Source organism: Mirounga leonina, unplaced genomic scaffold (genome assembly GCF_011800145.1).
Source record: "Mirounga leonina isolate KUSES-001 unplaced genomic scaffold, KU_Mleo_1.0 Mir_173, whole genome shotgun sequence".
Taxonomy (NCBI): Eukaryota; Metazoa; Chordata; class Mammalia; order Carnivora; family Phocidae; genus Mirounga; species Mirounga leonina.
This window is the reverse complement of record NW_023270447.1, coordinates 9,572,086-9,587,189: the sequence shown is the minus strand read 5'-3', so window position 1 is coordinate 9,587,189 and position 15,104 is coordinate 9,572,086.

Below are 15,104 nucleotides of genomic sequence, written 5' to 3'. Positions count from 1 at the left end.
TTCTGGGAAAGCCCGTTCTGTAACAACATTGTGTGATAGTGCTTTGTGAAATGAAAGGGGGATGGCGTAGGGTGAAAAAATCCAGGACAGTTGTAGGAAGAGGATGAGGCAACAGAGCAATGCAGGAGAAAACATCAGCGCAGGGGCAGCTGGTGAGAGCAGAGAAATGGCTTGAAGAATATAAGCAACTTCTTCCTCCCTCCAGGAAATAATGGAATTGTGGGGGAAGGGAGGAGAGTTACTTTGTTTGGCTATTAAAGGAAAAGCAGATCACAGAGGACTCGGAGTCACTTGGATTACAGTAGCCAACGATTACATAGCACTAATTGATTTTAGTTTTTAGAAACCTCCTCGAATAAGTTTAATACTGTGGGCACAAGGACTTTTCTGTAATATTTAAAAGCAGCTCTGTTTTTCCCCATTTGGACAAATGCAGCTCTAGCAAGCTTTCCACAAATACTTTGACTCCAGATCTTCTCTCACCATCTGGGACTTGGTTCTCTGGGCATGAACCTTTTCTCAATATCTCTCTTAAAATGTCGTGCTTAAAATGGAGCTTAGTATTCCAAGACTAGTTTATCAATGAGAGAAGACATGTGACCTCCCTTTTTCTGAGCTTTGTACTTCTAGCTTTGCAGACTGAAATGGAATCAATTATTATTGTGAACACTACTGACCCATGTTCAACGTCGTTTTAACCAAAAACCTGATTTTTTAAAAAAGATTTTATTTATTTATTTGTCAGAGAGAGTGTGAGTGAGAGTGAGAGAGCACAAGCAGAGGGAGTAGCAGGGAGAGGTAGAAACAGATTTTCCCACTGAGGAGGGAGCCCCATGCGGGGCTCTATCCCAGGACCCTGGGATCATGACCTGAGCTGAAGGCAGATGCTTAACCAACTGAGCCACCCAGGCGTCCCCAAACACCTGATTTTTTGACAGAGATATTTTCTATTCGTACCTCCCTTATTCTTTAGTTGTAGAGCTCAAGACTAAATTTTATTGTGCACATGTATCCATCTTAATTTTTTCTTGAATTCACTCTGGATATTGATTTATGCCCTGTAAAGATTTTATAAAGTTACAAGATGTATATACTTTCTTTTTTCTTTTTTCATCTTTATTGAGGTATAATTAACAAATTGTAAGATATTTCAAGTGTACATTGTGGTGATTTGATGTACATATACATTGTGAAATGAGTCCCATCATCTAGTTAATTAACACATCCATTACCTAATTACTTAATTACTTTATTTATTTATTGGTGAGAACATTTAAGTTCTACTCTCTTAGCAAATTTTAATGATACTACACAGTGTTATCAAATATAGTCACCATGTGATACATTAGATCCTGAGACCTTATTAATCTTACAGCTATAAGTTTGTCCCTTTTACCAACCTCACCCTATTTCCCACACCTGCCACATCTTGGCAACCACTTTTTTACTTCCTGTTTCTATAGGTTTGACTTTTTTCTTTTTTCTTTTTTTTTTTTACCATGCAATATTTGTCTTTCTTGGTCTGGCTTATTTCACTTATCATAATGCCCTCAAGTCCCATTCATATTGTGGCAAATGGCAGGTTTTCTTTTTTCCTATCACTAAATAATATCCCATTGTATATATACACTACATCTTCTTTATCTATTCATTTATTCATGGGCACTTAAGTTGTTTCCATGTCTTGGCTATTGTCAATAATGCTGCAATGAACATGGGGGTGTAGGTATCTTTTTGAGTTAGTGTTTTCAGTTCCTAAATACCCAGGAGTGGAATTACTGGATCATATGGTAGTTTTATTTTTAATTTTTTGAGGAGGCTTCATACTGCTTTTCATAGTGGCTATACCAATTTACAATCCCATCAACAGTGCTCAAGAGTTCACTTTTCTCCACATCTTTGTTGATATTGTAAAGTTGTTATCTCATCTTTTTGTTGGGAGTCATTCTAACAGGTGTGAAGGGATACCTCATTGTGGTTTTGATTTGCATTTCCTTGATGATGAGTGATGTAGAGCACCTTGTCATGTACCTCTTAGCAACTTGTGTGTCTTCTTTGGAAAAAGAGCCATTCAGTTCTTCTGTCCTTTTAAAATGGATTCTTATTTTCCTTTTGAGTTATATGAGTTTCTTATATAGTTTGGGTATTAGTCCTTTTTTTGATTTGCAATTTTTTTTTCCCATTCTGTAGGTCGCCTTTCCATTTTGTTCATGGTTTCCTTTGCTGTGAAGAAGCATTTTAGTTTGATGTTGTCCTACTTGTTTATTTTAACCTACTTTCTTGTCAGTGTTGACAATACTGAAAAGAACAAGGCAGAGGCTAAAACATGGTATGTCATTGTTTAGACACAGTTACTAATCAACTACACATCTGTGTAAACATACAATATTTGGCTCTCATCTCTGTCTTATTGATCCAGAGATTCTGAAGAAGAAAGCAGCCTCCATAATCAACAGAACCTTATGCCACATATTCTACAATTTTAAATTGCAATTAACAGAGGGATACAATGTTTTATTCAAATGAAAAGATACTGTAATCCGTTTATGGATCTTCAATATTTTACACATACTGTGACCTCTTTCAAATTGATGCTGTTAGTATTGTTTTTAAATAGCTTTTTTGACATTTGCCAACTTAAGGACTTGGAAGTTCATTTTCTTCTCTCCTCTGTGTAACAAGATGTTTCACCTTCCCCATCTGATTGTTGTGAGATCCTTCTCCCCTCTGTCCTCAAGACAGTTCTTCGAAGATGTCTCAGATTGTGCTCTTATACTATAGAAAGTTCATAATTTTAATTTGTGAAGAACTAAGATGTGGTATTTGCCCAGCTTCTGTCTGCTGGTTGCTTTCCTCATTTCATCTTGTGTGTAAGCCTTCAGTAAATGATACAGCCTTAGTTAAAGAATTTTTAAAAAACTCCAACCCCCTCCTCCCATTATTCTAGGTCAAGAGAACATTCCGACTTGCTTAAATTTAATATAAATGTAATTTACATATTATATGCTATATAGGTGATATAAACATAGTCTTGTTCTAACAAGTTAATGTAAATGCTATATAAACAGTTTGATTCTATCAGAGTCTCAGCTGTATTTACATCACTATCTTCTTGTATTAGTCAGCGTTCTTAGAGTCAAATTCATTTGTGTTTACATGCAAAGGGATTTATCACAGAGCGTTAGTTGGCTCAGAGAATTTCTGGGTGTGCGTTGAATCAAGGCAGTATTACACAGACAGAAATGATACAAGTAGAAGAAATGCCCAAACACATATTGGCACGATTCCCAAAGAAATCACAAAGCCTTACTACAACCTTCTGTTATTCCACAGCTACTCACCAAAACCTCCTCTAGAGCTGCTGATAAAAATCTTAGGGCCAGGGCCACCTGGGTGGCTTAGGTCATGATCTCAGGGTCCTGGGATTGAGCCCCACGTCGGGCTCCTTGCTCAGTAGGGAGCCTGCTTCCCCCTCTCCCCCTCCCTCTTTCCCTCCCTCTTTCCCTCTCTCTTTCCCTCTCTCTCCCTCAGATAAATAAATAAAATCCCTCTCTCTCCCTCAGATAAATAAATAAAATCTTAAAGAAAAGAAAATCTTGGGGCCTTCTTGACCATGAGTGCCAGATTTGTGCAGCCCCTGCTCACAATCTTGTCTCTTCTATCAAAGTCTCGTTAGTGAGTCTGTTAGTGGAATGTAGTCAAACGATGAGCCTAGCTACAGGCAACTTGGGAACTGTAGACTTAATTTTCCAACTTCCTGTGAACAGGGAGATAAGACTGTAAAGCTGCTGGAGTGGTGGGAAGTCAATCAACTGGCAGTGTGCTACAGCGACCCCTGGGGCCATCGAACGTGTATATGCACTCTTTTCCCCCAGACTTGACCTTCCCCATAGCAGTGGGAGCCGGCAGCATGCTACATGTGTGAAGGAACCTAATATAAAGGAATAATTCTTTTTGGAATTGAAGAAAGGCTTACCTTCTCCCCAGAGGAGAGCCTCAATATGTCATCAGTCGTTACATGACTTTCATAATTCCCCTTGTTCAGTCCCTATTCTGGCTTGCTATACTTAATTATGTGCCAAATTTATAAAGTTTATCATTTCCAGCTTATCTTCTATAAACTAGTAGGAGAAATGGAAAGGGGAAAAAATTAGTCCATTGGGAAGGGAAGGGAAATTCCTACTTCCTTCTCTTCCCTTATCCATGATCTAATTTCTTCGCCCTCAGCCAGTGCTTAGGGCTCAAAGTGCCTCTCTATATGGAGTTGCCATGACTTTTCTAAAATTCATTGGGGGTTAAGGTGGAACTAGGAGGCAACCTAGAGGAGCCCGGTGATTTCAGGCTTCCTCCCTCTCCCCTCATTGTACGGCTGCATCTCTACTTCCTCTTGAAAATAAGCATCAATTATCCTGGTCCACAGAGTAATTTCCAGCCTGTCGGTCTGAGGACATCAGAAAAGAAGATTGGCCAAACTGCAGGTTCAACGTAGAGTTTAGTAGAGGCAATACTTCCCCTGTGCCTGGAGCTAAACTCTCAGCAAGTCAAAATATTTGTTATATTTTCTGAATTGACCTGAATAAATTTCCAGCAGATGAACAGGAGGGACCTTGAATCAGCTTTTTATATGTATAGAATCTCTGCTAATAGCATTATGATTCCTTTTAGCAGGAAGGTTCATGATGATGTTGTTTTGTTTTTCCTCTCTCTCTCCTCACATTCTCCACCATTCTCTCAAGTCAGTGAATCTTCATGTGTATTTCACTCTAGCAAGGTGCAGTGCTTGGTGAATAATAGGTGATCCATACATATAGAACATTGTTTTTTCAGCCTGACTTCAAATTAGATTCAGTTGGAGAGAAGAAGAAGAAGAAGAAGAAGAAAAGAGGAAACAAACCCACCCTGGACAAAAACCCCAAAACAAATAAAACTCATGCTTGGGCTCTACTTAAGACCAACTATATCAGGAGTTCTTTGAATGGGGCCCAGGCACCGGTATTCTTTAAAAACAACACATGTCATTCTCATGTGCAGCCAGATTTGAGATACGTTATAAAATTATAGGCCTGGAGAGAGCCCCCAGATCTCTTGTTGTTTATGTTTACCTTTGGGTAGAAATACCTAAAGCAGCTCAGCCAATGAACACTAAAACCTTTTAAATACACATACACACTTTGACTGTTATATGTATTTAATATTACCTGTTTATTGGAGACAATATTTAAAAATAACGGTAAAAAGAAGAAAACAATTATCACTTATAATCCCCTCACACAGAGGCCACCAATGTAGATATTTAGACATTTAGATAAAAAAAAAAAGACTTTTTAAAAATTTTAATTTAAATTCTAGTTAGTTAACATACAATGCAATATTGGTTTTAGGACTAGAGTTCAGTGATTCATCCCTTATGTACAACACCCAGTGCTCATCACAACAAATGCCCTCCTTAATACCCATCACCCACGTAGCCCATCCCGCACCTGCTTCCCTCCATCAACCCTCAGTTTGTTCTCTATCGTTAAGAGTCTTTTATGGTTTGTTTCCCTCTCTCCTTTTTTCTTCCTTTTTTTCCTCCTTCCCATATGTTTATCTGTTTCGTTTCTTAAATTTCACATATGAGTGAAATCGTATGGTATTTGTCTTTCTCTATTTCACTTAGCATAATACACTCTAGCTCCATCCATGTCGTTGCAAATGGCAAGATTTCATTCTTTAAAAAAAACCCAGACTCTTAAATATAGAGAACAAACTCGTGGTTGCCAGAGGTGGGTGGGTGGATGACTGAAATAGGTGAAAGGAATTAAGGGTACTCTTATCATAATGAGCACTGAGTAATGAAAAGATAAAAAGAAGAAGAAAATAAAAATACTAAAATGCATAATGTGATAAAATGTGAAATATGCATACTGCTATGGTCTGAATGTTTGTGTCCACCAGAATTCATATATTGAAATCTTAACCCCACAGGTGATGGTATTAGGAGGTGGGGCTTTTGGGAGGTAATTAGTGCCTTTATAAAGGGGGCTCTAGGGAGATCCCTTGTTCCTTCTAACACGTGAGGACACAGCAAGAAAGCACTGGCTATGCGCCAGGAAGATGGCCCTCACCGGAATCTGGCCATGCTGGTGCCTTGATCTTGGACTTCCCAGCCTGAAACACTGTGAGAAATAAATTTTTGTGTTTTATAAGCTACCCAGTCTATGGTGTTTTGTTATAGCAGCCCAAATGGACTAAAATACATGCACTTGTGAAATTATCACCAAAATCAAGATAATAAACAAATTCATCACTCCAAAAAATTTCCTCATACTGTTTGCAATCTCTTCCACCTGACTCTTCCCTGTCCCTTCCACAACTCCAGACAACAGTGACCTGCTTTCTGTCCCCATCGATTAGTTTGCATTTCTTAGAATTTTATATCAATGGACTAATACAGTACATACTCCTTTTTGTCTTTTACTCGGCATAATTATTTTGAGATTCACCCATGTTGTAGTGTGTATCACTAGGTTATTCCTTTTTTTATTGCTGTGTAGTATTCAATTACATGGTATACCACTTTCATTTATCCATTAACCTGTTGATGGCTTTTGGGCGGCTTCTAGTTTTTAGCTATTACAATAAAGCCGCTGCAAATATTCATGTACGAGTCTTTGTAGGAACATATGCTTTCATTTCTCTTGGGCGGGAAAGTGAAAATGAAACGAAAAAGTGAAGTGGCTGGATCATACGACAGTGCGTGTTTAGAGAAATGGCCAAATTGTTTTCCAAAATGATCGTACCATTTTATATTGTCACTAGCAGTGACAATGTCCTCCTTATTCTCACCAACACTAGCTAAGGCCATTTTTAATTTTAGCCATCTTAGTAGGTGCAAAGTGCATGTAATATATCTCACTGGAGTTTCAACTTGTATTTCCCTGATGACTAATGATGTTGAGAACACTTTTTTATGTGCTTATTTTTCACCTATAAATCATCTTTAGTAGGTGCTTGTTCAAATATTTTGACTAGGTTTCAATTATTTTTTTTCTTATCATTGAATCCTGAAAGATATATGTGTATACACACACACACACATTATAGATTCAAGTCCTTTATCATACATATGTTCTGCAATTATTTTCTCATGATCTGTGGTTTGTCTTTTATTATTTCAATAGTGTCTTTTGAAAAACAGCTTTAAATTTTGATGAAGTCCTGATGGATTTTTGACAACACTGAATAATCTCGGTAAGATTTCCTTTAGAATTTGTTATGAACCAGCTATAAAAGTTATTACCAGTAACTGAGAATGTTGTGTGTTCTTTGTGAGGAAAACCAGAATTTTTAAATTTTATTTTATTAATTCTTTTTTTTTTTTTTTTTTTTTTTTTAGAAAGAGAGGGAGTGGGGAGGAGCTGAGAGAAAGAGAAAATCTTAAGAAGGTTCTGACTCATCGAGGAGCCCAACGTGGGGCTTGATCTTGCAAACCTGAGATCACGACCTGAGCCGAAATCAAGAGTCAGATGCTTAACCAACTGAGCTACCCAGGCAGCCCAAGGAAAATAAGAATTTTAATGAAGTGTTGAATTTTTTCTCTGGAAAAATGTCTTGACCAAGAAAAAAACTTATTCTGTATAATAAACATGTCCTTATTTGATTAGACATCAAAAAGGAAGCATACTTTGCCTAGAGATAATTCTGAGGTTTTCTTCCACCCTAAGATGAGAAAACACAATGGGAAGTTTTACCTCCCCTTGGATTATTCCGTTCTTCATGTGTATGAGCTAACAGTGTGTCCTTCTTGCCTTTGTTTCTTGTGAGACTTGCTTCCCGATCATGATGGCCTATGAATTCATGAGTAAGAATGTTTTGGATCTATTCTCCGGAAGTGGACGTAAGTGGGGAAACTGATAGTTGTCTGCGGTTTCCTGTTCTACTCCTTAGCGTAGGTTGGCCAATGCCTCCCATTTATAGTCAGGATTATATTCAGGCCAATATTCTGCCTTTTGGGCCAGTTTGTACACACATGCCACTGGTGATGGTGATGACCATAATGTGGAAAGGTGAAGAGTTGTAGCATAGAGTTTATTTCCCTTAATTTGAACACTTTCTGAAGTGTGTATTTATGGAAAATTCCCAAGGAAATTTTTGTTTAGAGGGGAAGAAGGAAGTTTCCTTACCTCTAATCCCTCAGCCAGGTTAATCCATTTCTATGTTTGTAATAAATATCTAATATTTTTGCCTTCCAAGCATTTCTTTTTCTCATAATGGCAATATGATTTTCCTTTGGGGAACTAACTGCCTCTTCTTTATTCTTAGTTCGTGTATTTTAGATGGCTATGACTTCTTCTGGTTCTAGGTGAAGATACATCACTCAAAGCCTGGACTGTAATAGCCCTGCATCCCGTTGGCCACAATGATGGGTTAAAGGCTGGGCATCTGATTCTTACGACCATTGGAAACCTTCTTCTTCTTTTTTTTTTTTTAAAGATTTTATTTATTTATTTGAGAGAGAGAGAATGAGAGACAGAGAGCATGAGAGGGAGGAGGGTCAGAGGGAGAAGCAGACTCCCTGCTGAGCAGGGAGCCTGATGCGAGACTCGATCCCGGGACTCCAGGATCATGACCTGAGCCAAAGGCAGTCGCTTAACCAACTGAGCCACCCAGGCGCCCTTCATGCCTTCTTTATTTTGTAATTGGGAGCTTTCTTAATGGTATTATTGAAAGCATCTGAAAGAGGTCCCAGGATAAAAAGATAGAAGTCTGGAGCTGCTGATGGCCATTTTGCTACAAGGGAAGGATATTCCTGAGGATGAAACCAACAGAGAGTGGAAGAGCTAAGAGGTGGGTGAGATAGAGGTAGTGTTCCAAAAACATTGAGACTGTGGACTCTGCCACTGTATTAAACTGGTTTTAATTTTTGAACCCAATAAATTCTCTTTCACTTAAACTGGTTTGAGTGGATTTTCCTCATTCTAACTAAAAGAATTCTGACAGAAACAGTGTTCGAATAAAATTAAGCCCTTGACATAGAAAACTCTTATTATAGAGAGTTCTATTGTATTTTTGTTCTCTGTGACCCACTTCCACTGAAAATATTTGTAGGTTCTATTAATAGAATTTGGTTCTTGTTTGGAATTCAAATAGCCTAGAACTCTAAATGAATTTAGCTATTTATGTTTCTTCTTGTGACTGTTTTCTTTTTTACTTTTAGGGTAAGTAAGAAAATATGGATGGAGAAAAATTAATGCTTGGATTAGGGTAAGTTGTTGGACATGTTCAAGTATAGTCTGGATTCTCCCTTGGCAGATCTGTGGAATGCAACTGTGAAGAACCTGTGGTTCTCTGCCCTGATTATCCTGTTCTTTGTCTCTGTGCTCACATTCATGTTTTCTCTTCCTTCCAGTTTTACTTTATTTGTAACCTTATTTCAATACACATCTCAAACATCATCTCTTTCAAGAAGCTTTTCCTGACCTCTGTAGACATTAAGTGCCCTTTTTCAGTACTCCGTTAATACCCTCTACTCTTTGTTAATTGTACATCTTATGTCTGTATCCTTTAAATGGTGAGCTCTTCAAATGCAACTATTGTGTCTATTTCATCTGTATCCCCAGTGTCTGGAACTATTCCTAGCACAGAGCTGATGCTCCATAATTGTTTTCTCTAAAGACAAAACAGAACAAAACAAAATGAAACAAAGCAAAAATGAAAGAATAAATAACTGGATTTAACTTCTGAATGGTGAGGTTGATCTAGATCTGACCAATCATCAAAATCACCTTTTTCCTTAGCTTCATTGAGATATAATTGACATACAACATTGTGTAAGTTTAATGTGTACAATATGTCAATTTGATACACTTAGATATTGCAAAATGATTACCATAGCATTAGCTAACACTTCCATCTTGTCATATAATTACCATTTATTTTTTTGTGGTGAGAACACTTAAGATCTACTTTCTGAACAACTTTCAAGTATATAATGCACTACTGTTAACCGTAATCACAATGCTGGTCATTAGATGCCCCTGAACTTGTTTATCTTCTGACAGGAGGTTTATACCCTTTGACCAATATCTTTCCATTTCCCCGAGCTGCTCAGACCCTGGCATCTACCATTTTACTCTCTGTTTCTATGAATTCAACATTTTTAGATTCCACATAGAGGTGATATCATACAGTGTTTGTATTTCTCTGACTTATTTCACCTAGCATAATGCCTCCAAATTCCAATTATGTTGTTGCAAATGGTAGGATTTCCTTTCTTTTTCATGATTGAACAATATCCCACTGTATCTATATATACCACATCTTTTTTATCCATTCGTCTTTGGCAGACACTTGTTTGTTTTCATATCTTGGCTATTGTGAATAACATTGCAATAAATGTGGAAGTGCAGATATCTCTTTGATATCCTATTTTCATGTCCTTTGTATATATAAACCTGGAGATATTTTTAAAGAGAAAATTTTTCAGCTAATACCTAGAGCTTGTGATTTAGTGGGCATATTAGTCTGCGAGGGCTGCCCTAACAATGTGCCACAGGCTGGGTTACTTGAGAAACAGAAATCAATTTTCTCATGATTCGGGAAGCTAGAAGTCTGAGATCAAGGTGTTAGCAGGGTTGATTCCTTCAAAGGAAGCCTCTCTCTTTGGCTTTCAGATGGTTGTCTTCTTTCTCTGTTCTCACATGAACTTTCCTCTGTACCTGCCTATGTCCTAATCTCTCATAAGGACACCAGCCATATTGCTTTAAGGCTCACCTTAATGATCTTATTTCTCCTTAACTACTTCGTTAAAGGCCCTATCTCCAAATACAGTCACATTCTGAGGTACTGCAGATTAGGGCATATGAATTTTGGGAAGACATAATTCAGCCTGTAACAATGTGCCTAGCCTGGGAAGTGGAACGGTGAAAAAGCTCCGTAAATAACTCTGAAGATTAGTCTGGTTTAGAGATCATGGATCTAAATTGCCCTTAACATTTCTGTATCTATTAAAAAGTGACACGTTCCACTCTTCTTGCAGTTATGAAAGCCAACATTGGTGTTCTGCTTCTTTGTTATCCTGAGACTCAGGCTATGGAAAAATATCCACATGCAAATTTACCTAATTATTGGATCTACAATAATAATAATTACTATTATTTAATGTATAATAAGTACTATTATTTTTGGCAAAGCCTGGCTGGAAGACCAAGACTGATTATATTAGGGAATTATTTTGTCAGAAATACTGCGAGTCTGGTTTCTAGAGGAAAATTATTTGTAAAATCAAAGCCCTTTTTAGTTACAAACCATGAGAGTCTGTACATTTATCTCCCATATATGCTTTTTGAGTTTATCAAATGCCCACGCAATGGTACGTTTCTGAAGCGCTTACTTTCTCAACTCTCATTTATTTGCTTTGTCTTGCAGAGCGATGTATGGGGTTGAGTAGTTCCCAGCACCACACATCAAGCCCAGCTATTCGTAGGAAAGGGGACTCTGTCCTTTACCAGGGTAGCTGGAACCTTTATCCTCCCACATAAGCTTTAGTAGAGAGTTTTTTCATTCATGGAGTCTAGTAAATGTTTGCTTCCTCCACTGCTTATTCAGAGTCACTGAATATTGTAATTTCTTTCCATTAATCAGCATTATACCTGTATGCATGCTGTAGGAACAGTGGAAAGGAGTAATGAGGCATGATGTTTACTCTGACGCTTTTGGTGGGAGTGTTCATCTTATGAAGAAATGAACTGAAACCTAAGGTATTCTCCCAAGGAGCCCCTATTATGCATTCCACTGAATTTGCTTTTTCGTTTTCTCCTCCTTAGGAGAGAGGGTTTCCCCCACCACTTTGGTCAATCAATATGGCACAAGGGTAATGACAAGTCTAATAGATGCTGTAAACCACTACTTCTAATGCACTGTGTAACTGAGTCAGAATATAGTCCTGGTGCACCTGCTGGAGTCCCTGGTGCTTTAGTGACCAAAATTATGATTAGAAAGATCCAGATAATGCTGACTTCTATTACATCAAACCACAGTATTATAAAAGTTTCCTTGCTGAAGCATATCTATTCTTTTCTTTTGAATTATGCAGTGTTGTCTTAAATGGTTTAATATTACTTTGGAATAGAATTCAAAAAACTGCTGAGAGAATTTAACATCTTTGGTAAAACAGATGCAAGCTCAATTTCTAGTGGTACTTTTCAACAATTTCTTTCTGTAGCTTTCACAGGAAAGAGCTTTTTTAAATTGCACCCTATGGCAAACCTTCCTCGCCAACTGAAAGGGGATAGTGTGAGGAGCAGTCCAATGCCCTGTACATGGAAAGATCATTATCCTAATTGCTGTGTTGTATTCAGAAGCTGTATTTGCACTTTTCACATTGTCAAGGGTGCAAGGTGAGAAAACACTTTATGGATGGTAGTGAGGGGTGGGAGGTACTATTAAAATAATGAATGCCTCCATAACTCAGACCTAGTGAGGTGTGAGCGAAATATGTTGTTTTCTCCCTTTGTGAATAAAGAACATCAATTACTGCTGTGGACTAAGACACTTTTATTTGTGATGTAAAGCCACCCAATGTAATACTCTAAAGCTGTTGGTTTCACCTTCCCTTTATTCAATTGTTTATAATTTGTTTTAAAGGGCATTCGTGATACCTGTATATGTAATAAATAACAAAAATGATTTTGTGTTGATGTTAATAGTGTTAAGTTACCATTGTTTGAGTAGTTCTTTGCTGAGCATTTACATATGATAAAATTCAGTCCTCACATGATAAAGTTGAAAGAGTTTAAGCAACTCGCTGAATGAACAACAACTGGTAAGTGGAAGAACGAGGATTTGAAGTCTGGTCTCTGCAAAGCCACTGTGCTTTATGACATGTCTTGTGAATCTCTTAGAACTACTTACCTTAGTGAAAAACAGAAATAATTACCAGTGAATTCTGGAAGAATTGGGTTGTTTACTCTGACCCGACATGTAAATATCAAGTAAATTGGCAACACAAGGACTTGCGGGTACTCCAGGACTTCTACCACGCACACAGAGTAACGTCGATGTGGACAGAGAAAAAACATTTTTATTTCATAGGAAAAAAGTTATGTTGAACCAAACAAGATGGATAGAACCTATCTCTGCAGTCAGTTCATTTAGGGTATGGTACACAGTCATATTTTAAACCATTTCGTAAAAAAAGAAAAGTAATTCAAAGGAAAAAAAAATAACAATAATAGCTGACATCGAGCACTTACTTTTTGCCAGGTACTGTTTTAAATACTTAGCATGTTTTAACTCACTTTCCTTATGGTAACCGTAAGGTATTATGGAAACAGCAAGCGAAACGTAACAACTGCTGAAAATACCAATGATTTTAACAGAGAGAATAAATAACTTGCCTGTGTGGTAGGGGCAGAATTGAAATGGGCTCTGTGATTTCAGTGGGAATGATGGATCCTAGAGGGGCAGACGAGGGGCAGACGTGGTCATGGTTTCCGTTACTAGCAGCAAAGGTAGAGTCATAATCACAATCATACACTCTGTGAGCATATTTGGGGTGCCTAATTTGTTTTGGGGTCACTGGGATTGAAAGAGATAGGTAGCCTACTAAAATCTTACTTGAGCTGGAAAACCAAAGCCAAGCAAAGAGACAAATAACTACAGATTCTAAATCTGTTAAAAAGGACCTTGTCTTGGGTCACCATGATGGAGAGTCATGGAAATTCTTCAATTCCAAGAACTAAGTTAGTCGACAAAAACAGATACTCTGAAGGAAAAAAAAAAAAAGGAGAGGGGGAGGCATGGTATACTTGAGGAAAGGTTCTGTGATAATCATAAGACTTTCCTGAAATCTCCACCTAACTTTCCCCAAACTTGCTTTCATTCATGGAGTGTCCAGTGCCTTGGACACTGACTTTAAGCCAATATTAATCAATGCAAACTTCATTTAACCTACCTGTTTGGGCGTTCAGAAGACATATTGGTCTTGAAAAATGTGACATGATTTCATCAGCTTATTCTGCTGCTAATTTTCAGCTGCTGTTTCAGATGTTCTCTCTTTATCGGAACAAATTAAGACAGTTGGTGGCATCTACTGTATAGCTCTTGATTTTTATCTATTCCAATATGAAGAGAATAACAGAAGCAGTTCTCTTTTACCTTACAGGGAGAGCAGTACATTTTCCTCATCTTGTCTCAGGGCCATGTTAACTCTTTAGATTCATGAAGAAAATATTGTCTTCAGGCACTCTGATTTTCTCACCATTTCATGGGACATTATGTATTCTCCTACACTGATGCCATCATGCTGAGAAGACAAGCAGTTCAGGGAGTAGCTGTTATTCTATTGTCTTGGAACAATTGGGATAAACTGGTACTTTCCCTTGCAAACTAGATATATGCTTAAACATGGCAAAAAGTAAATTCCATTAGCAGGTGGTTCTACGTTCTTAGCACTCCCTCATCATCCTGTGCCAGCTACCTTTGACTGAAGAAGGCAAACGTTCAAAGTAGTTTCATTGACACTATGTTGGCAATAGCTGAAAGTGGACTGTTGCAGCATCGTAGCCCCACTTTGAGGAGATTCTTAAGACTTGGGGGAAGGGAAATCTTCCCAGTATAGAGCTGAATGAACAATATGCCTCATGTTCATTTTGTCTAGAAGAACAGATACTTGAGGTATGCATTTGCAATGATTCACGGGGAGATGCTAATGCTTTGGCTGGGTAACCCAGGAGCTTTGAGTGAACAGACAGGAGTGTTAGTGAAAAGAAGATCTGGGAAAAAAATACGTGGGTATTCTTTCAGATTATGTAGTATGAGAATATTTGAATATCCAGCAAATACCCTCCATTATAGAAGAGGCTCTTGATAATCAGATATGCATGAATGACCAATTTCATCCATAGTCTTTTCCCAGCCAAACCAGTGCCTCCTCAATGAGATATTAAATAAAGTGTGTGTGGTGACAGATCATGGCAGCATCCCCTATTTGACTCACATCACTGTGGAATATTCAATGTTCTAGTAGCAAAGAAAAATCTTTGCTCATAGGAGCTAATTGTTAAATGTTTAGGAATTTTGTGTTAATGAATTTACCTCTGTTTCTATGATTCTTTTGCTAT